Here is a 26,891-nt window from a genome sequence, read left to right on the forward strand (position 1 = left end):
ATGAGTTGAGTTTCTGTTTCTAGCGAAATGAATGAGTTTCCTGTTCTTGTAAATGTGATCGTGCAGAACATCTGAACACTGCGTGTGGGACAAGCCGTGTATATGATCAGCTGCAGAGAAGAAGAAGTGTGTGGAATTTAGTCCAACATACCAAAGATATGACAAAGATTGCAATGTGAAAACAACAGGAGTGTGACGCAGTACCTCACTCATCTTCCTGAAGGTCACAATTCTCACAATGGACTGACCCCACAAGCAGATATTATTTGATTTTGAACATAAGAGCGATTATTTTGATAAACAGTTTGGATCAGAGAATGGGGTTCAGGGTTGTAGTCAAGGAGAATTCAATTCAATTTAATTCATTTTTATTTGTATAGCGCTTTTAACAATGGACATTGTCTCAAAGCAGCTTTACACAGATTATGTGGTGATTAAACATAAATATGTTCTTTGTAAGTATGTTTGTCCCTGATGAGCAACTGTGGCAAGGAAAAACTCCCCGAAATGGCATAAGGAAGAAACCTTGAGAGGAACCAGACTCAAGAGGGAACCCATCCTCATCTGGGTTGCACCAAATGTCCATTTGAAGCAGATATACAATGTTGTGGGGTACAGTGATGACGATCAGAAGCAAACTGCACTCCCGAGTCAATGCAGCAGACCACCGACATCAACTACAGTCCAATCCGTCCTCAAAGCACCCGTTCTACTCCGGAATTACATGGAACCACCCAAGGTGTTGATGAGAGACCGTCCTAGCTGCACAGAAGTGTGAAGATCCACGGAGGAGAGGGGCAGGAACAGTGGTCACTGGAGCCTCAGGAGCATGTTTAACTCGACCAAAAGAGAGAGAGAGAGAGAGAGAGAGAGAGAGAGAGAGAGAGAGAGAGGTGACGGGAAGAGAAGGATATGGATTATTAAGTGTCCCTATTGGTGTATGAAAGTTAATGTCACTGTGCCGTTTGGACTCCGGCAAGACTCGCTATGGCAGCATAACTAAAAGGGAGAACCAGAAGGTAACACAGACATGAGGGATCTCTGGGATAAGAGACGACCCACCACACCACCGTCAACAAACCTGAGTGAACGTGTGAATGTGAGGGGACGACAGCATACAAATATACCAGTTCACCAAACACTCTATACCCATTAACCCTCCAGATCTGCTCCATTACCTAAGAAAAATCTACTGATAAAAGGCTTGACTAAATAAATAAGTTTTCAACCTCGACTTGAACACTGAGACTGTGTCCGAGTCCCGAACACTGGTTGGAAGGCTGTTCCATAACTGTGGGGCTTTATAAGAGAAAGATCTGCCCCCTGCTGTAGTCTTCATTATTTGAGGAACCAACAGATAGCCAGCACCTTTTGATCTAAGTAGGCGTGGAGGATCATACTGGTACAGAAGTTCACTCAGATACTGCGGTGCGAAACCGTTAAGTGCTTTATACGTCAGTAGTAATATTTTATAATCAATGCAAGATGTAATTGGGAGCAGTGTAGACTGATTAAAACCGGGGTGATGTGGTTGTATTTCCTAGATCTAGTGAGGACCCTTGCTGCTGCATTCTGAACTAACTGAAGCTTATTTATGCACTTACTCACACACCCAGACAGTAAAGCGTTACAGTAGTCTAATCTAGAAGTAACAAAAGCATGAACTAGTTTTTCTGCATCCTGTAACGACATCATATTTTTAATTTTAGCAATATTTCTAAGGTGAAAGAAGGCGATCCTGGTGATATTATTCACGTGAGACTCAAAGGAAAGACTCGGGTCAATAATCACACCAAGGTCTTTGACAGCCGTACATGCTGAAACAGAAACACCATCCAGAGATGCTACGTAATCGGAAAGTTTACTTCTAGCTGCATGTGGTCCTAGTAAAAGTACTTTCGTCTTATTTGAGTTGAGCAGAAGAAAGTTATTAAGCATCCACTGTCTAATGTCCTTTACACACTTCTCAACATTGTTAAGCTGATCTAGCTCATCTGGCTTTGCTGAAATATACAGCTGTGTGTCATCAGCATAGCAATGGAAGCAAATCCCATGTTTATGAATGATTTCACCAAGAGGCAGCATATATAAAGAGAAAAGCAGTGGGCCTAAGACAGATCCCTGAGGAACACCAAACTTTACCTCATAGAGCGTGGAGAACTCACCATTTACATCCACAAACTGATAGCGATCAGTCAAATAAGACCTGAGCCAAGAGAGAGCTGTTCCCTTTATTCCTACAACGTTCTCAAGTCCAGCAAGCAGTATAGTGTGATCAATGGTGTCAAAAGCTGCACTAAGGTCGAGCAAAACAAGTAAGGAGACAAAACCCTGATCAGATGCCAATAACAGGTCATTTACCACCTTAACTAGCGCCGTCTCTGTGCTATGATGAGGCCGAAATCCTGACTGATACATTTCAAAAATGTTATTCATAAGCAGATGTGAGCAGAACTGCTGTGCTACAACCTTTTCTAAAATTTTGGATATAAAGGGGAGATTTGATATCGGTCTGTAGTTGGACAACTGACATGGGTCAAGGTCAGGTTTCTTAATAAGGGGGTGGATAACTGCCAGTTTGAAGGATTTAGGTACATAACCAGTGCTAATGGAAGAGTTAATTATTTTTAAAACAGGTTTGATTACCTTTGGAGTTATCTGTTTAAAGAAACTTAGGCAAGGGATCGAGATTACATTGTTGAACAACAATGTTTAGTGGATGCTGTTTGACGCAAGAAAGCTACATGATGCCATGCAGAAAGAATGAGCAAAGTGAACATACCTGTGTGAGATGCTGTGGTTGGGCTACATAATGCACATACAGACACAAACCTGTTTTTCGTTAGATTACAGTAAAACATCCTCCCATTACTGACATCACATGAGAGAAATAAACAAAACTCCCATTCCCTTAAACTCATGTAGTTCATAAATAATAATTATAATATAATAATAATATAATATTAACAGAGTTTATAGATTCTTAAAATATTTCACATTTTCTTCAAGATAATTATCCTAATACTATACAAACAAATATTTTCACTAAATGATGAAATTTGTATTTATGTAAATGAATAAAATAAATTAAAAAAAATGCTCGATAAGAAAACAACAGCATATAGAAATAAAAATGAACATAGACAACATGCATTTTATCTTTTAAAAAGAAAGGGTGAGAGTATGTCTAATAACACGTATAATATATATGGGTTATGTTTTCGAAAGAGAAAAAAACACAGTGAGGATTTCATTATAAAAGAACTAGAAGATATAGAAAAGGAGGATTTATTAGAAATATGGATCTATACACTGAATAATCCTTGTTTAGGAAGAAAAGAAATCACCTTCTCTGTGTGTATAATTTAATTCATTTTTTAAAAAGATATCGTGATATAAAAATGTATATTGGATTTTCAAAATATTATATATTTATAAATAATATAAATTGTATATGTGATATAGACGGGATTAAAGCAGAGAATGATGAAAGTGTAGGTCTAAGTGAAGAGAAACAACTACAATACAACCAAAATGTGTGTTTAACCTTCTAAAAAACTTTCAGGGCCGTAATTTCAATCTGAAGTTTTTCCCTCTTTCTGTAAAACAGTGATTGAATTCAGCTAATTCTGATAATTCGGCTAATTTGGCTAATGAGGAATAATTGTTTCGCTTCTGCAATAAAACACGCTGATGCTTATTTTTTTACTTGTATTTTTCTTTATTTCTTCTTTAATGTTTACCACACAATGAATTGTCTCACACACACACACACACACACACACACACACACACACACACACACACACACACACACACACACACGCACATTTATTTCAACAGATCTCTCGCAGGGATGTGAAATCAACCTGTAGTTGCTCAAAATAGACAGTAGAGGCCAGTAAAATTCATGTTTTTGCAGGTCCTGATTGTGGCATGTTCTTTAGCTACAGCAGGGAGCCTTCAAACACTAATAAATACAATCAAATAACATATTGTTTGGAATTCACTCATATAAACTGTTTTAATTAAATTATTTAACTTTTAACACGTTACAGATGCAAATTTGTGAATAAAAGATGTTGCATACGAAGCAACTACACATCGATCAACCCATTACATCACATTACATTACATTACATTACATTACTTTACTGGTGTTTCCCCAGGATTAGGTTTAGGTTATTTAGTCTATGATGTAAATTTTTTAGTGTGAAATTGGAATCTGAAAATGTGTGAAATATTTTGAACTTAATATTTCAACGTTGTCAGAATTTCACATCATTTATAACTTCTTAAAGGATCATGTCTTTGTATCTATGAGTTGAGTTTCTGTTTCTAGCGAAATTAATGAGTTTCCTGTTCTTGTAAATGTGATCGTGCAGAACATCTGAACACTGCGTGTGGGACAAGCCGTGTATATGATCAGCTGCAGAGAAGAAGAAGTGTGTGGAATTTAGGCCAACATACCAAAGATATGACAAAGATTGCAATGTGAAAACAACAGGAGTGTGACGCAGTACCTCACCCATCTTCCTGAAGGTCACAATTCTCACAATGGACTGACCCCACAAGCAGATATTATTTGATTTTGAACATAAGAGCGATTATTTTGATAAACAGTTTGGATCAGAGAATGGGGTTCAGGGTTGTAGTCAAGGAGAAGAACAACAATGTTTAGTGGATGCTGTTTGACGCAAGAAAGCTACATGATGCCATGCAGAAAGAATGAGCAAAGTGAACATACCTGTGTGAGATGCTGTGGTTGGGCTACATAATGCACATACAAACACAAACCTGTTTTCCGTTAGATTTCAGTAAAACATCCTCCCATTACTGACATCACACCAGAGTATAAAACGAATCTCTCACTCCCTTAAACAAATCTTTTTCATGAATTCATTTAAAGAAGAAACCTTACTAGATAAAAGTTTGATGAAAGAAAACGCAGAAGAGGGCATGGAGGAGGGCCATGAGCCAAGACCTCTTTCTGATCCAGATGAACCTGGAGGACTGAAGGACGGCGCTACAGACCGTCATGCAGCGCCCAATTTACTGCAGGAATCTGATCCACAAACACAGCCATCTCCCATTTCTCCCTGCCCTCCATCTCCTGCTGAAGCTGAACATTCGGTGAGGTTTTACTATTTACACTGTGTGTGTGTGTGTGTGTGTGTGTGTGTGTGTGTGTGTGTGTGTGTGTGTGTGTGTGTGTGTTTATGAACAAAAAAAATGTTTTTTGTAAATTTAAGGTGTAAACTTTGTGTGATAATCTGTGAACTGAAACTGAAGGTTAAGACTGAAAAAAAAAGAGAGAAAAAGAAGTGGAGGGGCAGGAAAGAGAGAGACAGTGTGTGTGTGTGTGTGTGAGAGAGAGAGAGAGAGAGAGAGAGAGAGAGAGAGAGAGAGAGAGAGAGATTAATATTTTTCACTTAAGCTATAAATGAGCTATTTTATAAATATTTTTTAGAAACAACAATGTTCCGCTTCTACACCACCGGAGGCAGGTTCAACATCAGTGTAAGTTCTCCACAATACACACACACACATACATACACACACACACACACACACACACACACACACAGACGCATACACAAACTTGCAGTCGTGAAATGAATCACATATGTTTATGATAATTCTCATACACTCTTCTAATACAACACACAGTCTGCTGAACATGTTCACAAACATCCCTGCATAAACTTCACCACTGACCTTCACCATTAAACTTCACCACTGACCTTCACCATTAAACTTCACCACTGACCTTCACTATTAAACTTCAGCAATGAGCAGGAGTCTTACAGAAAGCTGATCAGTATGGGGGTTGTATAATATCATTTGTTACTGATTTAACACGTTACAGTACATCATTTAGAAAAACAGGGCAATTTATAGTACTGTACTGTATAAACTGTACAGTATATATATTCAATTCATTTTTATTTGTATTGCGCTTTTAATAATGAACATTGTCTCAAAGCAGCTTTACACAGATAAAGTGGTGAGTAAAAATGAATATGTTCTTTATAATTAAGTTTGTCCCTGATGAGTGAGCCGGTGGCGACTGTGGCAAGGAAAAACTATATACAGTGGGGAAAATAAGTATTTGAACACCCTGCTATTTTGCAAGTTTTGTCAGGTTTCTGCCCTGTCGCTGAGAAACACGGAGTAACACCAAATGTTGTATTTTGGTCTCATCTGACCACATGACTTTCTTCCATGACTCCTCTGGATCATCCAAATGGTCATTGGCAAAATTAAGACGTGCCTGGACATGTGCTGGTTTAAGCCGGGGAACCTTCCGTGCCATGCATGATTTCAAACCATGACGTCTTAGTGTATTACCAACAGTAACCTTGGAAACCGTGTAGTTCTGGGCTGATTTCTCACCTTCCTTAGGATCATTGAGACCCCACGAGGTGAGATCTTGCATGGAGCCCCAGTCCGAGGGAGATTGACAGTCATGTTTAGCTTCTTCCATTTTCTAATGATTGCTCCAACAGTGGACCTTTTTTTCACCAAGCTGCTTGGCAATTTCCCCGTAGCCCTTTCCAGCCTTGTGGAGGTGTACAATTTTGTCTCTAGTGTCTTTGGACAGCTCTTTGGTCTTGGCCATGTTAGTAGTTGGATTCTTACTGATTGTATGGGGTGGACAGGTGTCTTTATGCAGCTAACGACCTCAAACAGGTGCATCTAATTTAGGATAATAAATGTAGTGGAGGTGGACATTTTAAAGGCAGACTAACAGGTGTTTGAGGGTCAGAATTCTAGCTGATAGACAGATGTTCAAATACTTATTTGCAGCTGTATCATACAAATAAATAGTTGAAAAATCATATATTGTGATTTCTGGATTTTTTTTTTTAGATTATGTCTCTCACAGTGGACATGCACCTACGATGACAATTTCAGACCCTCAATGATTTCTAAGTGGGAGAACTTGCAAAATAGCAGCGTGTTCAAATACTTATTTTCCTCACTGTATATGTGGACATGTTATTGTTATATGGAGCACCGGGTTCGGTGAGTGGACGGAGCCAGACACACAAAAAATACAATACAAGACAACTAAACTCTGTCGACTGCTGCCAAGAGTAAAGCATCTCACAAGGCAGGAGATGTGTACGTCCCTGTAGATCTCAAAATCTGAACGTCTCAAAATTAACGTTCAATATTAACGGTTTCATAACGCGTTAACGCAATTCTTTTTCAACAACTCAAATTTTATTAACGCGCGACTAACGCACATCTCCGTTGACCGTTTTTAATAAATATTAAAGAGGTGAAATTAACACCTTCAATGTATATATATATATATATCATAATAAATAAATCACTTACTTATGTTCGATGGAAATTTTAAGACTTTTTTTAGACTTCATTCTCCATGTTGAGTTCGGTTTCACTAATAATAAATATACATTTGCATGAAGGATCTATATGGAGTATTAAAAACATGAATATTATTCATTTAAGGTACATTTAAATGAGAAAAAATGTCTGTAATGCATCATAATAAGCAAATCAACTACTTATGTTTGATGGATATTTCAACAAATAATAACCAGTGATATTATAAAGAAATAATCAGTGCAACGCTGCTTCCTGCTGTATTTACATATACATTATTTAGCATTTTTCTAATGATAAGTCGATAAAGATGATGTTTTTGATTTGCAGAAAAAGAAGAAATGACGGTACTGAACGTCCAGAAAGAGATAAGAAGTGAGTATTGATGGAAAATTTCCAAGGTTCAGGAAATAAATAGAATACCAATGGAAATACACAATGTTTTATTAGTAGTAGTAGAATAACACTAAGAAAATACAGATGCTCTGCCTCCAGACGTGTGGATATTTATCATCATCACTATTGCAATTAGTAATATCTTAGACTATGTGGATTCAAAAACTATTTTAATTTTTCTTGAAAATAATTATCTTAATACTATACAAAAAATATTTTCACTAAATGATGAAAGGAGCTTATTTGAAAATGTACCAAAATATATTTTTGGAAATGATCGATAAGAAAACAGCAGAATATATAAATAAAAATAGACGTCTCAACGTCTCGAAATTAACGTTCAAAATTAACGGCTTCATAGCGCGTTAACGCAATTAATTTTCAACAGCTCAAATTTTATTATTAATCTCTGTTTGACCGTTTTTATTGAAAATCTAAATAAATATTAAAGAGGTGAAATTAAAACCTTCAATGTAACACACGTTTATTCACAATGTTCTTTCTTTAATCTAGTATAAAAAAAAGAAACTCCAGCGAAAAAAATTTTGAATAACTGAAAGATGCACCGAGTCTCGAATCAAGTCAAGTCAAGTCAAGTGGCTTTTATTGTCATTTCTACTATACACAGTGGTACACAGTACACAGTAAAAATGAGACAACGTTTCCCCAGAACCCTGGTGCTACACTAAACAACAACAAACAAAACAACATTAGCTAAAACACAAGTTACATAAAGTGCATAGAGTGCAACCTAGTGCAAACAGTGCAGACAGACGACACAAGACAAGACACAAAAACCCTATATAGCGCCGACCAGTAAACCTACTGTATACTAGATTATACAGTACTGTACAAGAAAACTGTAAAAACTATACAAGAATCTAAACTATATCCCAGAAGTGAATGTAAACAGTGTAGTGCAAAAATACAGCAGCAGTCGAAGGTGCAAAAACAGCATGTAAACAATATAATACAGTGAAAATCCTAAATGTGCAAGAACAGCAGTTGAGAGTGTGGTACTGTTAAGAATAATAAATAATAAATAAATGAATGGTGGTGGAATGGATTGAGATGAGTGAGGAGTGTGTGTTAGGTGTTAAGTCCAGGAAAAAATGTTTTCAGTTTGTTACACACATTTGAGTGAGTGTGTGTGTGAGAGAGAGTTCCGTTTCAGTTCTGTGTGTTGAGTAGCCTGATGGCTTGTGGAAAGAAACTGTTGCACAGTCTTGATGTGGCGGCCCGAATGCTTCGGAACCGTTTTCCTGATGGTAAGAGTGTAAAAAGTGTGTGTGACGGGTGTGTGTGGTCGTCCACAATGCTGTGTGCTTTGCGGATGCAGCGTGTAGTGTAAATGTCCATGATAGAGGGGAGAGAGATTCCGATGATCTTCTCAGCTGTCCTCACTATCCTCTGTAGGGACTTGCGGTCCGAGACGGTGCAATTCCCAAACCAGGCAGTGATGCAGCTGCTCAAGATGCTCTCAATGGTCCCTCTGTAGAACATGGACAGGATGGGGGAGGGAGGTGGGTTTTCCTCAGCCTTCTCAGAAAGTATAGACGCTGCTGGGCTTTCTTGGTGATGGAGCTGGTGTTAAGTGACCAGGTGAGGTTGTCTGCCAGATGAACACCAAGGAATTTGGTGCTTTTGACGATCTCCACTGAGGATCCATCAATAATCAGTGGAGATTGGTCGCTCTGTGCTCTCCTGAAGTCCACAACCATCTCTTTCGTTTTGTCCACGTTCAGAGACAGGTTGTATGCTCCACACCAGGCAGTTAGCCGTTGCACCTCCTCTCTATATGCTGACTCGTCGTTCTTGCTGATTAGACCCACCACGGTCGTGTCATCAGCGAACTTGATGATGTCGTTCGAGCTGATCATTGCTACACAGTCGTGAGTCAGCAGAGTGAACAGCAGTGGACTGAGCACACAGCCTTGAGGGGCTCCAGTGCTCAGTGTGGTGGTGCTGGAGATGCTGTTCCCGATCCTGACTGACTGAGGTCTCTCAGTCAGGAAGTCCAGGATCCAGTTACAGAGGGAGGTGTTCAGGCCCAGAAGGTTCAACTTCTCGATCAGGTGCTGAGGAAAGATTGTGTTGAATGCTGAGCTGAAGTCAATGAACAGCATTCGCACATAAGAGTCCTTGTTATCCAGGTGGGTGAGGGCCAGATGAAGGGTTGTGGAGATAGCATCGTCCGTGGAACGGTTTGGACGATCATAAACTGCATGGGGTCCAGGGAGGGTGGAAGCTGTGTCTTAATGTGCCTCATGACGAGCCTCTCGAAGCACTTCATCACGATGGGTGTAAGCGCAACGGGACGATAGTCATTGAGGCAGGAGACAGAAGACTTCTTCGGCACGGGAACAATGGTCGTTGTCTTGAGGCACGTGGGAACAACGTTGCTGCTCAGGGAGATGTTGAAGATGTCAGTGAGGACATCTGCTAGCTGTTCTGCACATTCCCTGAGCACTCTGCCAGGAATGTTGTCAGGTCCAGCAGACTTCCGTGGGTTAACTCTGCATAGAGTTTTCCTCACTTCAGCTGTGGTTAGACAGAGCACCTGGTCACTGGGAGGAGGGATGGTCTTCCTCGCCACCACGTTGTTCTGCACCTCGAACCGGGCGTAGAAGTCGTTCAGCACATCTGGGAGGGAGGGATCACGGTCACAAGCAGGTGATGTGGTCTTGTAATTCGTGATCGCCTGGATGCCCTGCCACATGCGCCGGGTGTCTCCACTGTCCTGGAAGTGGTTGTGGATCTTTTTCACGTGCGTGCGCTTCGCCTCTCTGATGGCACGAGACAGTTTGGCCCTTGCTGTTTTTAAGGCCGCCTTGTCCCCTGTTCTAAAGGCAGAGTCTCTTTGTTTCAGCAGCGCACGCACATTTGCAGTCATCCACGGCTTCTGGTTGGAGCGTGTAGTGATGGTCTTGGAGATGGTCACGTCATCAACGCACTTGCTGATGTAGCTGGTCACTGATGATGTGTACTCCTCCAAGTTGATGGAATCGCCGTAGGTTGCAGCCTCTCTAAACATGTCCCAGTCAGTGCACTCAAAACAGTCCTGAAGAGCAGAAGTAGCTCCTTCTGGCCAGGTTTTCACCTGTTTCAGAACCGGTTTAGAGCGTCTGACGAGCGGTCTGTATGCTGGAATCAACATAACAGAGCAGTGGTCTGAGTATCCGAGATGGGGGCGGGGCTCCGCACGATACGCGCCGCAATATCAGCAGCAAAATCCGCCATGACGCACACGTCCAGCAATTAAAACCGTCCGTGTGGAAACATAGAAAAAGGGCCATTTGGTGTCCTGATGATTTATGCCATTTAAAACACAGTAATTACTTTAAAACTTTTACAAGAATATTTAGTCTCCGTGCTCTATGTTGAGTTTAGTTTAACCAATAATAAACATACATTTGCATAAAGCATCAATATTTGTACATATCCATAATGATGAGTTTTAAAAACTTAAAAAAGTATTCATTTAAGGGACAACAGATAAAAATGTGGAATTAAGTTGAGATATTTTAACCGATTGTGACCGGAAAATAAGTATTTAAACACGCTGCTATTTTGCAAGTTCTCCCACTTAGAAATCATGGAGGGTCTGAAATTATCATCGTAGGTGCATGTCCACTGTGAGAGACATAATCTAAAAAAAAAATCACAATATATGATTTTTAAACTATTTATTTGTATGATACAGCTGTAAATAAGTATTTGAACACCTGTCTATAAGCTAGAATTCTGACCCTCAAAGACCTGTTAGTCTGCCTTTAAAATCTCCACCTCCACTACATTTATTATCCTAAATTAGATGCACCTGTTTGAGGTCGTTAGCTGCATAAAGACACCTGTCCACCCCATACAATCAGTAAGAATCCAACTACTAACATGGCCAAGACCAAAGAGCTGTCCAAAGACACTAGAGACAAAATTGTACACCTCCACAAGGCTGGAAAGGGCTACGGGGAAATCGCCAAGCAGCTTGGTGAAAAAAGGTCCACTGTTGGAGCAGTCATTAGAAAATGGAAGAAGCTAAACATGACTGTCAATCTCCCTCAGACTGGGGCTCCATGCAAGATCTCACCTCGTGGGGTCTCAATGATCCTAAGGAAGGTGAGAAATCAGCCCAGAACTACACGGGAGAAGCTGGTCAATGACCTGAAAAGAGCTGGGACCACGGTTTCCAAGGTTACTGTTGGTAATACACTAAGACGTCATGGTTTGAAATCATGCATGGCACGGAAGGTTCCCCTGCTTAAACCAGCACATGTCCAGGCACGTCTTAAGTTTGCCAATGACCATTTGGATGATCCAGAGGAGTCATGGGAGAAAGTCATGTGGTCAGATGAGACCAAAATAGAACTTTTGGGTCATAATTCCACTAAACGTGTTTGGAGGAAGAAGAATGATGAGTACCATCCCAAGAACACCATCCCTACTGTGAAGCATGGGGGTGGTAGCATCATGCTTTGGGGGTGTTTTTCTGCAAACTGCACTGTATTAAGGAGAGGATGACCGGGGCCATGTATTGCGAGATTTTGGGGAAGAACCTCCTTCCCTCAGTTAGAGCATTGAAGATGGGTCGAGGCTGGGTCTTCCAACATGACAATGACCCGAAGCACACAGCTAGGATAACCAAGGAGTGGCTCTGTAAGAAGCATATCAAGGTTCTGGCATGGCCTAGCCAGTCTCCAGACCTAAACCCAATAGAGAATCTTTGGAGGAAGCTCAAACTCCGTGTTTCTCAGCGACAGGCCAGAAACCTGACTGAGCTAGAGAAGATCTGTGTGGAGGAGTGGGCCAAAATCCCTCCTGCAGTGTGTGCAAACCTGGTGAAGAACTACAGGAAACGTTTGACCACTGTAATTGCAAACAAAGGCTCCTGTACCAAATATTAACATCGACTTTCTCAGGTGTTCAAATACTTATTTGCAGCTGTATTATACAAATAAATAGTTTAAAAATCATACATTGTGATTTCTGGATTTTGTTTTTTAGATTATGTCTCTCACAGTGGACATGCACCTACGATGAGAATTTCAGACCCTCCATGATTTCTAAGTGGGAGAACTTGCAAAATAGAAGCGTGTTCAAATATTTATTTTCCTCACTGTGTGTATATATATATATATATATATATATATATATATATATATATATATATATATATATACAGGGAGTGCAGAATTATTAGGCAAATGAGTATTTTGACCACATCATCCTCGTTATGCATGTTGTCTTACTCCAAGCTGTATAGGCTGGAAAGCCTACTACCAATTAAGCATATTAGGTGATGTGCATCTCTGTAATGAGAAGGGTGTGGTCTAATGACATCAACACCCTATATCAGGTGTGCATAATTATTAGGCAACTTCCTTTCCTTTGGCAAAATGGGTCAAAAGAAGGACTTGACAGGCTCAGAAAAGTCAAAAATAGTGAGATATATTGCAGAGGATGCAGCAGTCTTAAAATAGCCAAGCTTCTGAGCGTGATCATCGAACAATCAAGCGTTTCATTCAAAATAGTCAACAGGGTCGCAAGAAGCGTGTGGAAAAACCAAGGCGCAAAATAACTGCCCGTGAACTGAGAAAAGTCAAGCGTGCAGCTGCCAAGATGCCACTTGCCACCAGTTTGGCCATATTTCAGAGCTGCAACATCACTGGAGTGCCCAAAAGCACAAGGTGTGCAATACTCAGAGACATGGCCAAGGTAAGAAAGGCAGAAAGTCGACCACCACTGAACAAGACACACAAGCTGAAACGTCAAGACTGGGCCAAGAAATATCTCAAGACTGATTTTCTAAGGTTTTATGGACTGATGAAATGAGAGTGAGTCTTGATGGGCCAGATGGATGGGCCCGTGGCTGGATTGGTAAAGGGCAGAGAGCTCCAGTCCGACTCAGGCGCCAGCAAGGTGGAGGTGGAGTACTGGTTTGGGCTGGTATCATCAAAGATGAGCTTGTGGGGCCTTTTCGGGTTGAGGATGGAGTCAAGCTGAACTCCCAGTCCTACTGCCAGTTTCTGGAAGACACCTTCTTCAAGCAGTGGTACAGGAAGAAGTCTGCATCCTTCAAGAAAAACATGATTTTCATGCAGGACAATGCTCCATCACACACGCCCAAGTACTCCACAGCGTGGCTGGCAAGAAAGGGTATAAAAGAAGAAAATCTAATGATATGGCCTCCTTGTTCACCTGATCTGAACCCCATTGAGAACCTGTGGTCCATCATCAAATGTGCGATTTACAAGGAGGAAAACAGTACACCTCTCTGAACAGTGTCTGGGAGGCTGTGGTTGCTGCTGCACGCAATGTTGATGGTGAACAGATCAAAACACTGACAGAATCCATGGATGGCAGGCTTTTGAGTGTCCTTGCAAAGAAAGGTGGCTATATTGGTCACTGATTTGTTTTGTTTGGTTTTGAATGTCAGAAATGTATATTTGTGAATGTTGAGATGTTATATTGGTTTCACTGGTAAAATAAATAATTGAAATGGGTATGAATTTGTTTTTGTTGTTGCCTAATAATTATGCACAGTAATAGTCACCTGCACACACAGATATCCCCCTAAAATAGCTAAAACTAAAAACTACTTCCAAAAATATTCAGCTTTGATATTAATGAGTTTTTTGTGTTCATTGAGAACATGGTTGTTGTTCAAATTAAATCCTCAAATAAAATTAATCCTCAAAAATACAACTTGCCTAATAATTCTGCACTCCCTGTATATATATATATATATCATATCATAATAAATAAATCACTTACTTATGTTCAATGGATATTTCAACAAATAATAACCAGTGATATTATAAAGAAATAATCAGTGCAACGCTGCTTCCTGCTGTATTTACATAAAAATTATTTTGCATTTTTCTAATGATAAGATGATAAAGATGATGCTATTGATCTGCAGGAAAAGAACAAATGACGACTCTAAAAGTCCAGAAAGAAAGAGGAAGTGAGTATTGATGGAAAATTCCCAAGGTTCAGGAAATAAATAGAAACCCAAAGAAAATACACAATGTTTATTTCAATGTTTATATGTTTAAAATAAAGAATAAAACATTTTTTTTTACAGAGTTGCTCTGCCTGCAGTTCTGCTTTTCATCATCACTATTGCAATTAATAATTTCATAGACTATTTGAATGTAAAAAATATTTTACTTTTTCTTGAAGATAATTATCTTAATACTACACAAAAAATATTTTCACTAAATGATGAAAATAGAACTTTTGGAAATCTAAAAAATAAATTTTTGGAAATGATCGATAAGAAAAAAGACTATATAAATAGAAATATAAAAAAAACACGAAAACTTGCGAATAGACAACATGCATTTTTTTTTTTTCAAAGAAAGGGTGAGAGTATGTCAAATAGCGAGTTTATGATAGATATAAAAGGTCCATATTACCCAAAGCGTAGAGGAAAAGTACACAGTGAGGATTTAATTATAGAAGAAATAGAAGAATTTTTAAAGGAGAATGATGATGTATTAGAAATATGGATCTATACACTGAATAGTCCTTGTATAGCAAGAGAAAATCACCTTTCCTGTATGTATAATTTAATTAAGTTTGCTGAAAAACATTCTGATATAAAAATATATATTGGATTTTCAAAATATTATATATTTACACCTAAAATCAATAACTTTTGTGAACAAGCAGGAAAACAAATCACGTTTGACTCACAATTCGGTTTTCAATTTAAAGATTTAGACTTAAAAGAAACCTGTAAAGTGCAGAATGAGAAAGGAGCAGAAACATCAGCGGAGCTTCTGTCCACACCGAGAGAGAAAATAAAGGAGGGAAATAAAAATAAAGACGGGATAAAATCAGAGAATGATGAAAGTGTAGGTCTAAGTGTAGAAGAAGAACTGAACCGATATGTGGTTTTAACCTTCTTAAACAACTTTCAGGACAGTTCTCCAAATCTGAAGTTTTTCCATATTCCTTTTAAAGAGTATTTAAATTTTGGTAATTTTGACAATTTAGCTCATTTGACTAATGAGGAATAATTGTTATACTTTTGAGATAAAACACATTGATGATTATTTTGGAAAAATTGATGATAAAAGTATTGATGTCACCCAGATGAGGATGGGTTCCTCTTTTGAGTCTGGTTCCTCTCAAGGTTTCTTCCTCATAACATCTAAGGGAGTTTTCCTTGCCACAGTCGCCACGGCTGCTCATCAGGGATAAACACACACCATTCACCTTCACTGTTGATTTGTGTAAAGCTGCTTTGAGACAATATCTGTTGTGAAAAGCGCTATACAAATAAACCTGACTTGACTTAACTTATTTTTTACTTGTATTTTTCTTTATTGCTTCTTGAATGTTTAACACAGTAAATTGTCCAACACACACACACACACACACACACACACACACACACACACACACACATTCACACACACACTTGCAATGTCATTACTTTATCCAGTGTTTTAGATTCGTTGCTGGGGTGCAGGTTTTTATGTCTGGAGAAAATTCGACACGTTTATAGGAGGAGTCGAGGTTGTAAGCGCTCCGCTATTTTTCAGTGTCGTGTTGCGTGCGCTTTTTACATTTATTAACCAGGAACCGTTTCTTTCCCAGATGGATGGATAGATAGATAGAGGAGATCACTGCTTTTAAAAGCATTAAACACACAATAATACACAGCCATACTTTTGTAATTGTCCATAATAAGTTGTAGATCGTCTTCATTTTCTATGCATGACTAATTCTTCATGTTTTTTACATAACGCTCTACACAAATGAAAGTAGGAATCTTGCCTCAGGTGCCAAGAAGGCTGGAAATTTCCCAGAGTATCGTCAACGTGGCTGCCATCATCCAACACATTCGCACGCCCAACTCATCACACATGGACGTTTGGTCAGGATCCCTTGGGGTCACATTTTGAAGCACTGGTACCCCTTTAGCGGCATTTTTCAACATGCAGTGATTCCCACAGACGTCTGTAGATCTCTGAACCTGCGGCGTTGAAAACTGACGTGTTGGGGAATCAGATTGCAGTCCGTTTTGTGTTATGGACGAGGTCGAGACTACGATAAATAAGAATTAAAAAGAATAGCTCGCTATAAATTAATTATGGCAGGGCTGCTCAATCCAGGTGGACATTTTCTATCTGCATGTCTTCCTTTATTTATTTATTTATTTATTTATTTATTTATTTATTTATTTATTTATTAGGACTTTTCTTTTTTCTTTCTTTCTTTCTTTCTTTCTTTCTTTCTTTCTTTCTTCTTTCTTTCTTTCTTTCTTTCTTTCTTTCTTTTCTTTCTTTCTTTCTTTCTTTATTTATTAGAACTTATCTTATTTATTTATTTATTTATTTATTTATTTATTTATTTATTAGGACTTTTCTTTTTCTTTCTTTCTTTCTTTCTTTCTTTCTTTCTTTCTTTCTTTCTTTCTTTCTTTCTTTCTTTATTTATTAGAACTTATCTTATTTATTTATTTATTTATTTATTTATTTAATTATTTAATTATTAACAAATCAATTAATCAGTATTGTGTTCCCAAGGTCCACTGGGATTTTCCACTCGGTAAGTAGAACAGTTCATTAATATAATTGGGAACAATCCTTAAATTGACGGAACAGAAACTGTTCAATCAGGTGAAGAAGTTGTGTTTGGAAGCTGTAGAAGTGAAAGGTAGCAGTTTCGTGATAAATCACAGCAGACACTATAAAAATAGAACTTGCTGCACTAAATGTGTAGTAGGCAGGCTAAGATAGATCATTACATTCAAGTTTATTCATTTATCCACATTTAATCACACAAGCAAATAGAGGAGATCGTATGATATTTGGAAATTGTGTTTTTTAAGTTCCCAAACTGACAGTAGCACTTTAATACTTTAGCCATTTATAAATGTTCAGATGAGGAACCGTGTTGCCAGATTGGTGTGTTTTCCAGTAATTGTTCAAAACCCACACAAAAAACTCTATAGTAAATACACAAATCTTACCAACAACAGTACAAATAAATTTTGACAATGAATTGATTAAAAAAGACAACAAAACTGTGGCGCATCACATATTTACAATATAATAACGCAAATGAAGTGTTCTTGTCTAAAGAAGGTTACGTTTAACTACGTTGTAAACTTTTTTCCATGTCTGTCATTTAGCACATCAGAAATATTAAAATCCCACCTGTCTAATCCCATTTCATCCCATATGGTACAACTTAAAACCACCACAATCTGCCCAGTCTGCCAACACTGATGAAGAAAATCGGGTCCTTCAGATTTGCCAGCTTCCAACATCCCTCTTTTATTTGAATCCCCCCACCCCACCATGGAGCAGCCAGAGAGCCTTACAAAAAAGTCAGAGACAGTATTTACACTCAACCTTGTTTCTCTCTCTTCCCCATGTTCTCCAACTTCTCTCTCTCCTGCCTTCTCTACTAGTTTTACAGCTGTTCTTACTACACTCTTCTCCTACTCCACCTTCACTGCCATGTTCTAGGTCTTTGCAACAGAGGAGGAAAAGGACAAAAACCTTAATCGGTTCACTGGCACCTTCTGCCACCACTGTCTCTCCCTTCCACAGTCTTGTCCTCCAACTGCTTCCTCTTCCACCTCCCAGTCCTTGAGTCAGGAGGGGCCATATGTGAAGAAGGGAAGAAAAGGTAAGTTTTTTTGGCAGTGGTGTACTTCAATTCACACTATTAATAAATTTGCTCTCAGACAGAGCTGACTTCATGCAAACTGGGTTTATTCGAGTCATCAGTTTATTGGTAAACAGTATTTTGTTCTTTTTAGTTATTTAGCTGTGTGTACGTGTCCAATGTCCAAGTGCTGTGGTTAATGTCAATCACTGACTAAAGCTAAGAGGGGTTTGGGAAACCCAGCCCAGTATGTTTTGCCTGATCGACAAAAAGCAGGGACAAAGTCATTTGGACACAAATGGACAGGACCACAGATCACCTCACAAGTGAAATGATAACTATTACTTTGAGATTCAACTGCAAACTTGACATTCATTGCTTCATAAACGTTCCTTGTCTTTTGATCATTAAGGCTGATGAAAATGTAGTAGGCAGAAGATCTTCCTATTTGATAAAACAACCAGGAAAAGAACAAATGAGGTAAAATGTCTTTTAATAGGCTGCTCGTTTGTCTTATTGACTGATTCTGGCGTTCCAATAACACTGATTCTGATTCCAATAAATATTACTGTGTGTGTGTGTGTGTGTGTGTGTGTGTGTGTGTGTGTGTGTGTGTGTGTGTGTGTGTGTGTGTGTGTGTAGGGAAAAGCGGAATTGAAAGTCCACTGGTTGCCTTGCACTGTGTGGTAAGTGGTGTTTTATTAAAAATGTAACTCTATTGCAATGCTAAGTCTATTCCATGACCAATATGATGTGGGCAAAGTTAAAATGGTGTCTTGCATGCAGCAGTTCCTTTTATTGATGTCTGTGGCAAGAAAAAGCTCCCTGGTCATGTAGTGTTCCAATAACATGTGCACTTATGATACTTTGCAGTGGAATAACTTGGGATGACACCTGGGAGCCTGCCAGCGAGTTCCAGCATTTTTTTGCCAGAGTCTCCAAACACCAACCAGCTTTCAGAACGTCAATTTTGAGTGTTTTGTCGTTGTTGTTTTTTGTTCTTGCTGTACCTTATTAAAGTTTTTGTACAGTGCATACACTGTTATGGTATTTTTTTAGTTGTCATTTTAAACACCTTTTGCATGTTTCCTGAACTGCGTAACAGCCAGGTGGTGTAACGTGGAGAGGACATGCGACAAACATGCTGTTTTAATGGTTTTCCCAAAGACATGTTTTTTAATGATTTCTGCAGTGCAGTTTTATTATGGGTAAGTTTACATGAACTGTCTCTTATGCCATGCATTAATAAATACCACAATTTAAATATACAAATAAATTTAGAGTTACATATTTTCCATTTACATATTTCTTTTCATTTAGCCTAAAATTAGCATTAAGTGTTCCTTTCACTGGAAATAAGGGTCCGAGCCCATGTGGTTTTAGGTGGTCGAACACTCCGTGGTTGAGTTGCTGTGGTTCCCAGTCGCTTTCACTTTGTTATAACACCACTAACAGTTTACTGTGAAATATTTAGTAGGGAGGAAATTTCACGACTGAACTTATTGTGTTACGGTACCATGCTGGAGATCACTATGCTCCTGAGAGCGACACGTTCTTTCACTAATGTTTGTAGAAACGTCTGCATAATTGGAAAACCTGAATAGTAAAACATCAATAAATGAACTTACATTTAGTGTTGGGAAATAAGGATTCCTCCTTATCATAATAGATTTCTTTGTCTTGCTAGTCTATGTCCCTATTATAATCTGCTTATTCCATGTCTATAAACGGGTTTTAACTGTTATACAGTGCCCTAATCTGGAACACAGGCATGTGGCCACAGGTGTTTTTCCTCAGCCCAGGGATGAAGACCTAAAATTTCATTTAAAGTGTTTAGATGCAAAATCCTGTAAGTGCTGTTTGAAATTTTCTTCTGAAATGCACATTTTCTCAAACTCCTTTATGTCTGTCCATTAATTCCACTTTAATGGCATTTAATAGGTTATTTTTATTGGCATTAAAGTTAATAAAGTGAACATAAACATTGCACCTAAAAAGAAATGCTGATTTTATAAAAAGAATTCCAAATGGATTGGAGGCTTTTGGCTGTATTTATTCTATACCAAAATGTCATATTTTATAAGCTCAGTAAAAAAGTATTTTGCAGCCTCGTACTTTACAACTACAAAGAGTCATGAGAAGTAACAAATCATCTAGAGTACAAGTACCTCAAATCTATACTTTAGTACAGTACAGTACTTAACCTTACAATAATGCAATTATTAAATTATTAAGCGCTGTGTGAAGAAAGAGACTACACTTTGGTTACATTTATAAGGTGGAAAAAACTGATTTTTTTGTGACCTGATAAGAGAAAAAAAAAAGATTTCCAATTCAGAATTGAACTCTTTACATTTTTATTTTCTTCATCAGTGTTGGCAGACTGGGCAGATTGTGGTGGTTTTAAGTTGTACCATATGGGATGAAATGGGATTAGACAGGTGGGATTTTAATATTTCTGATGTGCTAAATGACAGACGTAAAAAAGTTTACAACGTAGTTACAACGTAACCTTCTTTAGACAAGAACACTTCATTTGCGTTATTATATTGTAAATATGTGATGCGCCACAGTTTTGTTGTCTTTTTTAATTAATTCATTGTCAAAATTTATTTGTACTGTTATTGGTAAGATTTGTGTATTTACTATAGAGTTTTTTGTGTGGGTTTTGAACAATTACTGGAAAACACACCAATCTGGCAACACGGTTCCTCATCTGAACATTTATAAATGGCTAAAGTATTAAAGTGCTACTGTCAGTTTGGGATCTTAAAAAACACAATTTCCAAATATCATACGATCTCCTCTATTTGCTTGTGTGATTAAATGTGGATAAATGAATAAACTTGAATGTAATGATCTATCTTAGCCTGCCTACTCCACATTTAGTGCAGCAAGTTCTATTTTTATAGTGTCTGCTGTGATTTATCACGAAACTGCTACCTTTCACTTCTACAGCTTCCAAACACAACTTCTTCACCTGATTGAACAGTTTCTGTTCCGTCAATTTAAGGATTGTTCCCAATTATATTAATAAACCTTGGGAACACAACACTGATTAATTGATTTATAAATAAATAAATAAATTAAAGTCTTAATAAATAAATAAATAAATAAATAAATAAATAAATAAATAAATAAATAAATAAATAAATAAATAAACTAGGAGATCCAAATCTGTTCCAGCAGGACAATGCCCCTGTGCACAAAGCAAACTCCATAAAGATCTGCTTTCCATGCGTTGGAGTGGAAGATCTCCTGCTGTAGAGCTCCTTGTGGCTGAATGAAATCTCACAAATCTCCACAAACACACTCCAAAATTCTGAAGTGTGAGCTTGGTCTGAATATGAAACACACACACACACACACACACAATAATAAATAAAATAAATATAATAATAATAATAATAATAATAATAATAATAATAATAAGTGATAATAATAATAAACTGCATTAAATTCTGTGTAATAACAGATTTGTAAAACTCTCCAAATATTCCTTATTATTTATTCTATAAAATAAATAAATAAATAAATAAAAAAACCATAATAAATGCAATACATTTTTTGATCTTCAGATTTCTTTAATGTTCTCTTGAAATGGCACGTTTTCTTTGAATATTTCACACCAACAAAATTATATACATTTTAAAATATTTTTTACATTTTGGCAATAAAATCTTTTCAGTGTTAAACTGTCTATTCTGTTTAGCCCCACCCCTTTTGTAAACCCCGCCCCTCAGGATAACTCAGTCCAACAGTTTTTGACGATTTTCATTTGAATAAATAAAAAAAAAATTGTAAAAAAATATATAAAATAAAATTCATTGTCCAAAACGTATCCCCTGTAATCAAAAGAAAAATCTCTAGTAGTTTTGTTTTCCAAAAGTATATTCTTGTTGTTTGTATTTGTGTAATTATTTATTTAAAAACCATAAAATATGTTTTCTTTTAATTTATGAGGTTCAGGATAAAATATAAATGCATTTAAAAAGTAAATTAATTAATGGTAAATTTGTCAAGAGAAGGTCGTCAGAAGGTTAGTAAGACAGACTGTGTGTGTGTGTGTGTGTGTGTGTGTGTGTGTGTGTGTGTGTGTGTGTGTGTGTGTGATAGATTTTCACCGTGAACACTGAGCTGAACTTTATTTTCTGCGATTTCCCAGTTGCTCGGCATCTGTGTCTCCGGCTGCTTATGTGCTAAAAAGTAAAAAAATTAAAAGTATACAATGAGTAAAATTCCTAATTCAATAGTAATTTTACAGCTTTCTACTGTAAGTGTCCAGTTGTTAATGATGACAAACTGAATTCTGGTGTAAAATGTACAAAATAGATCAATTTTCCAATTTTTGGAAATTTTATTGTACACATCATATTTATTAACTTGTATTCTAAAAGTATATTTTCTTCTTATCATTTATTTATTTTTTCTCAGTAAAACCTGGTCAGGAATACGACAAAGCCAAACTTTATTCAATTCAAAAATAAAGCAAATTATTTTACTACATTTCTTACTACATTTACTACATGAATTTAAATTCTTTTACTCAAAATTATACCTAATTTTTAATTGAGAAAGCTGGTGTTCAGTGGAGCTCTCATTTAATGAAATAATAGACCTAAAAATTAGTTTTGAATTAATTAGTAATAATTATTAGCTTTTTATTAAATCTGATAGCAATTTTTTTTTTTTTACCAAAAATCAGTTTTTCTACTTCATTGCTAGTTTTTAAACTAATAGGTTTTTTATTTATACTTTTATCCACATTGACAAATTATTTTACCCAAATTTCGAAGCTACGGTTCCTGAATTTGATTACTAGTTTTAATCAATAACTCATTTCACAATAATACTACACTATTATTTTATGTTTTTTATTATATTTTCTAATTTCCAAGCTAGTTTTTTAATGGATAAGAGAGAGAGATGAATATTTTTCATTTAAGCTTCTAATGAAAAGATTTCGTTTGTTATATTTTTTAGAAACAACAATGTTCCTGTCCTACACCACTGGAGGCAGGTCCAGCATCAGTGTAATTGTTCCACAGTACACACACACACACACACACACACACACACACACACACACACACACACACACACACACTGCAGTCGTGTGGTGTACAGTCATGAGATGAATCAAATCTGTTTATTATAAGACTTATACACTCATCTAATACAACACACAGTCTGGAATCTGGGCAACCCGGATAATTTGGTTAATGAGGAATAATTGTTATGCTTCTGCAATAAAACACGCTGATGCTTATTTGTCACTTGTATTTTTTCTTTATTGCTTCTTTAATGTTTACCACACAATGAATTGTCAAATACACACAAACACACACACACACACACACACACACACACACACACTGGCAAATTACTTTATCCAATATCACACTGATTTAACTTAACTTTCATACAACAATAAGGACATTTAATAATCCATACCCTTCTCTTCCTGTCACCCTCTTCTCTCTCTCTCTCTCTCTCTCTCTCTCTCTCTCTCTCTCTCTCTCTCTCTCTCTCTCTCTCTGGGTTTGGGTTAAACATGCTCCTGAGGCTCCAGTGACCACTGTTCCTGCCCCTCTCCCCTTTGTGGATCTTTCCACTTCGTCCTGGTCTGCCTCTGGATAGTGTTCTCTTCGACTGGAGGCGACTCTGTGCAGCTTGGGACGGTTTCTCATCAACGCCTTGAGTGGTTCCATGTAATTCCGGAGTAAGAACGGGTGCTTTGAGGATGGATTGGACTGAAGTTAATGTCAACTGTCTGCTACACTGACTCAGGACTACTTTTCGCTTTGATCATCATCATTGTACCCTGCAACATAGTATATCTGTAATAAATGGACATTTGGTGCAACCCAGATGAGGATGGGTTCCCTCTTGAGTCTGGTTCCTCTCAAGGTTTCTTCCTTATGCCGTCTCGGGGAGTTTTTCCTTGCCACAGTTGCTCATCAGGGACAAACTTACACTTATAAAGAACATCCGGGACGAAGACTGCGAACTCCCGAGAATGAAGAGAAAAAATCACCTCAAACTGTGAAAGTTTGGTAGTTTTGTTTTGGTGTCATTCTGATTTCAGCCAAAACAACAGGAAGTAGTTCATCCCATTTAGAAGTTCCTGCATGCTGCATAGCTTTTGTTCGTTTGGACTTTAAGGTCCTGTTTATTTATTCTACATCACCAGAGGATTGTGGGTGATAAGCGATGTGAAAATGCCAGTGTAAGCTTAAAGCCTTACACAAGTTTTAAGTGACCTTGAAAGTAAACAGAGTTCCTCTGTCTGAGTCAATAGAGAGTGGAATCCCACATCTAGGAATTATTTCCTTTTCACTACTCTCTTAGCATTTTCCTTAGAACATAAAAAAACCCATTTAGAAAATCAATCCACTACTAGTAAATATTTTAACAGATCTCTCGCAGGGATGTCAAATCAACCTGTAGTTGCTCAAAATAGACAGTAGAGGCCAGTATAATTTATGTTTTGCAAGGAGTCCAGAGTCACATGTGTAGACCAGGTCACACGACCTTCACCATGAGATACTCATAGTTTAACAATTCGGTCATGAATGCTATGTTGGCTTTTTTTACTTTATGTAAACATGTTATAAGATCCTCTCAGTGATTCTTTCATCATCATCATCTCTGATATTGCTACCGCTAGCTAGTTGCAAATGTTAATATACACGTCCCATGCACTTTTATTTCTTTTTATTGAATTTATTGGTTTATTTGGGGGCATTTCAATGGGCATGTAGGTGAAGGGAACAGAGGTGATGAGGAGATGATGGTAGGTATGGCTTTAAGGAGAGGAATGTGGAAGGGCAGATGGTGGTAGATTTTGCTAAAAGGATGGAAATGGCAGAGGTGAACACATATTTTAAGAAGAAGGAGGATTGCAGGGTGACGTACAAAAGTGGAGGAAGGTGCACACAGGTGGACTATGTTCTATGTAGGAGATGCAACCTGAAGGAGATTGGAGACTGTAAGTTGTTGGCAGGGGACAGTGTAGCTAGACAGCATTGGATGGTTGTTTGTAGAATGGTTTTGGAGGTGAAGAAGAAGAGGAGGAGAGTGAGGACTGAAAAAAGAATAAGATGGTAGAAACGGAAGGAGGAAGACTGTAGTGTGAGGTTCAGGTAAGAGGTCAGACAGGAGCTCGGTGGTGGTGAAGAGGAGCTGGATGATTGGGAAACTACTGCAGAAGTGATGAGGGAGACAGCTAGAAAGGTACTTGGTGTGACATCTGGAAATAGAAAGGAAGACAAAGAGACGTGGTGGTGGAATGAGGAAGTGCAGGAGAGCATAAGGAGAAAGAGGTTGGTGAAACAGAATTGGGATTGACAGAGTGAAAAAAAGTAGGCAGGAGTACAAGGAGATGCGGCAGCAGGTAAAGAGGGATGTGGCGAAAGCCAAGGAAAAGGCATATGAGGTGCTGTAAGAGAAGTTGGACATTAAGGAAGGAGAAAAGGATTTATACCGATTGGCCAGGCAGAGGGACCGAGCTGGGAAGGATGTGCTGCAAGTTAGAGCAATAAAGGATGGAGATGGAAATGTGTTGACTAGTGAGGAGAGTGTGTTGAGAAGATAGAGGGAGTATTTTGAGCAGCTGATGAAGGAGGAAAATGAGAGAGAGAGGTTGGATGGTGTGGATATGGTGAATCAGGAAGTGGATAGGATTAGTAAAGAGGAAGTGAGAGCAGCGATTAAGAGGATGAGGAGTGGAAAGTTGGTTGGACCAGATGACATACCAGTAGAAGCATGGAGATGTTTAGGAGAGATGACAGTGGAGTTTTTAAACAGATTGTTTAACAGGATTCTGGAAGGTGAGAAGATGCCTGAGGAATGGAGAAGAAGTGTGCTGGTACCGATCTTTAAGAATAAGGGAGATGTGCAGACCTGCAGTAACTACAGGGGAATTAAGTTGATCAGTCACACCATGAAGTTATGGGAAAGAGTAGTGGAAGCCAGGCTGAGAGAAAAGGTGGCCATCTGTGGGGAACAGTATGGTTTCATGCCGAGGAAGAGCACCACAGATGCATAATTTTCTTCGAGAATGTTTAAGGAGAAGTATAGAGAAGGTCAGAAGGAGTTGCATTGTGTGTTTGTGGATTTAGAGAAAGCGTACGACAGAGTGCCAAGAGAGGAGTTGTGGTATTGTATGAGTAAGTCTGGTGTGTCAGAGAAATATTTAAGGGTGGTGGGTGGAGATTGGACTGCAACAAGGATCGGCTCTGAGCCCTTTCCTGTTTGCACTGGTGATGGACAGGTTGACGGACGAGGTCAGACAGGAGTCTCCCTGGACTATGATGTTTGCGGATGATATTGTGATTTGTGGTGAAAGTAGGGAGCAGGTTGAGAAGAGCCTGGAGAGGTGGAGGTACACACTGGAGAGAAGGAGAATGAAGTAGGAGTAAGACAGAGTACATGTGTGTGAATGAGAGGGAGGGCAGTGGAGGGGTGCGGTTGCAGGGAGAAAAGGTGGAGAAGGTGGTGGATTTCAG

General features: G+C 38.2%; 1 long non-coding RNA gene across 1 annotated transcript; it reads left to right on the forward strand.

Moving 5' to 3' along the window:
• Positions 1–17,257: 17,257 nt before the first annotated feature.
• On the forward strand, positions 17,258–19,416 carry LOC124388726. The gene is made up of 4 exons (XR_006926461.1): positions 17,258–18,402; positions 18,794–18,861; positions 19,024–19,067; positions 19,255–19,416. It is a non-coding gene; the product is annotated as an uncharacterized LOC124388726 (long non-coding RNA).
• Positions 19,417–26,891: the final 7,475 nt, after the last annotated feature.

Source organism: Silurus meridionalis, chromosome 7 (assembly GCF_014805685.1).
Source record: "Silurus meridionalis isolate SWU-2019-XX chromosome 7, ASM1480568v1, whole genome shotgun sequence".
In the NCBI taxonomy this organism is placed as follows: Eukaryota; Metazoa; Chordata; class Actinopteri; order Siluriformes; family Siluridae; genus Silurus; species Silurus meridionalis.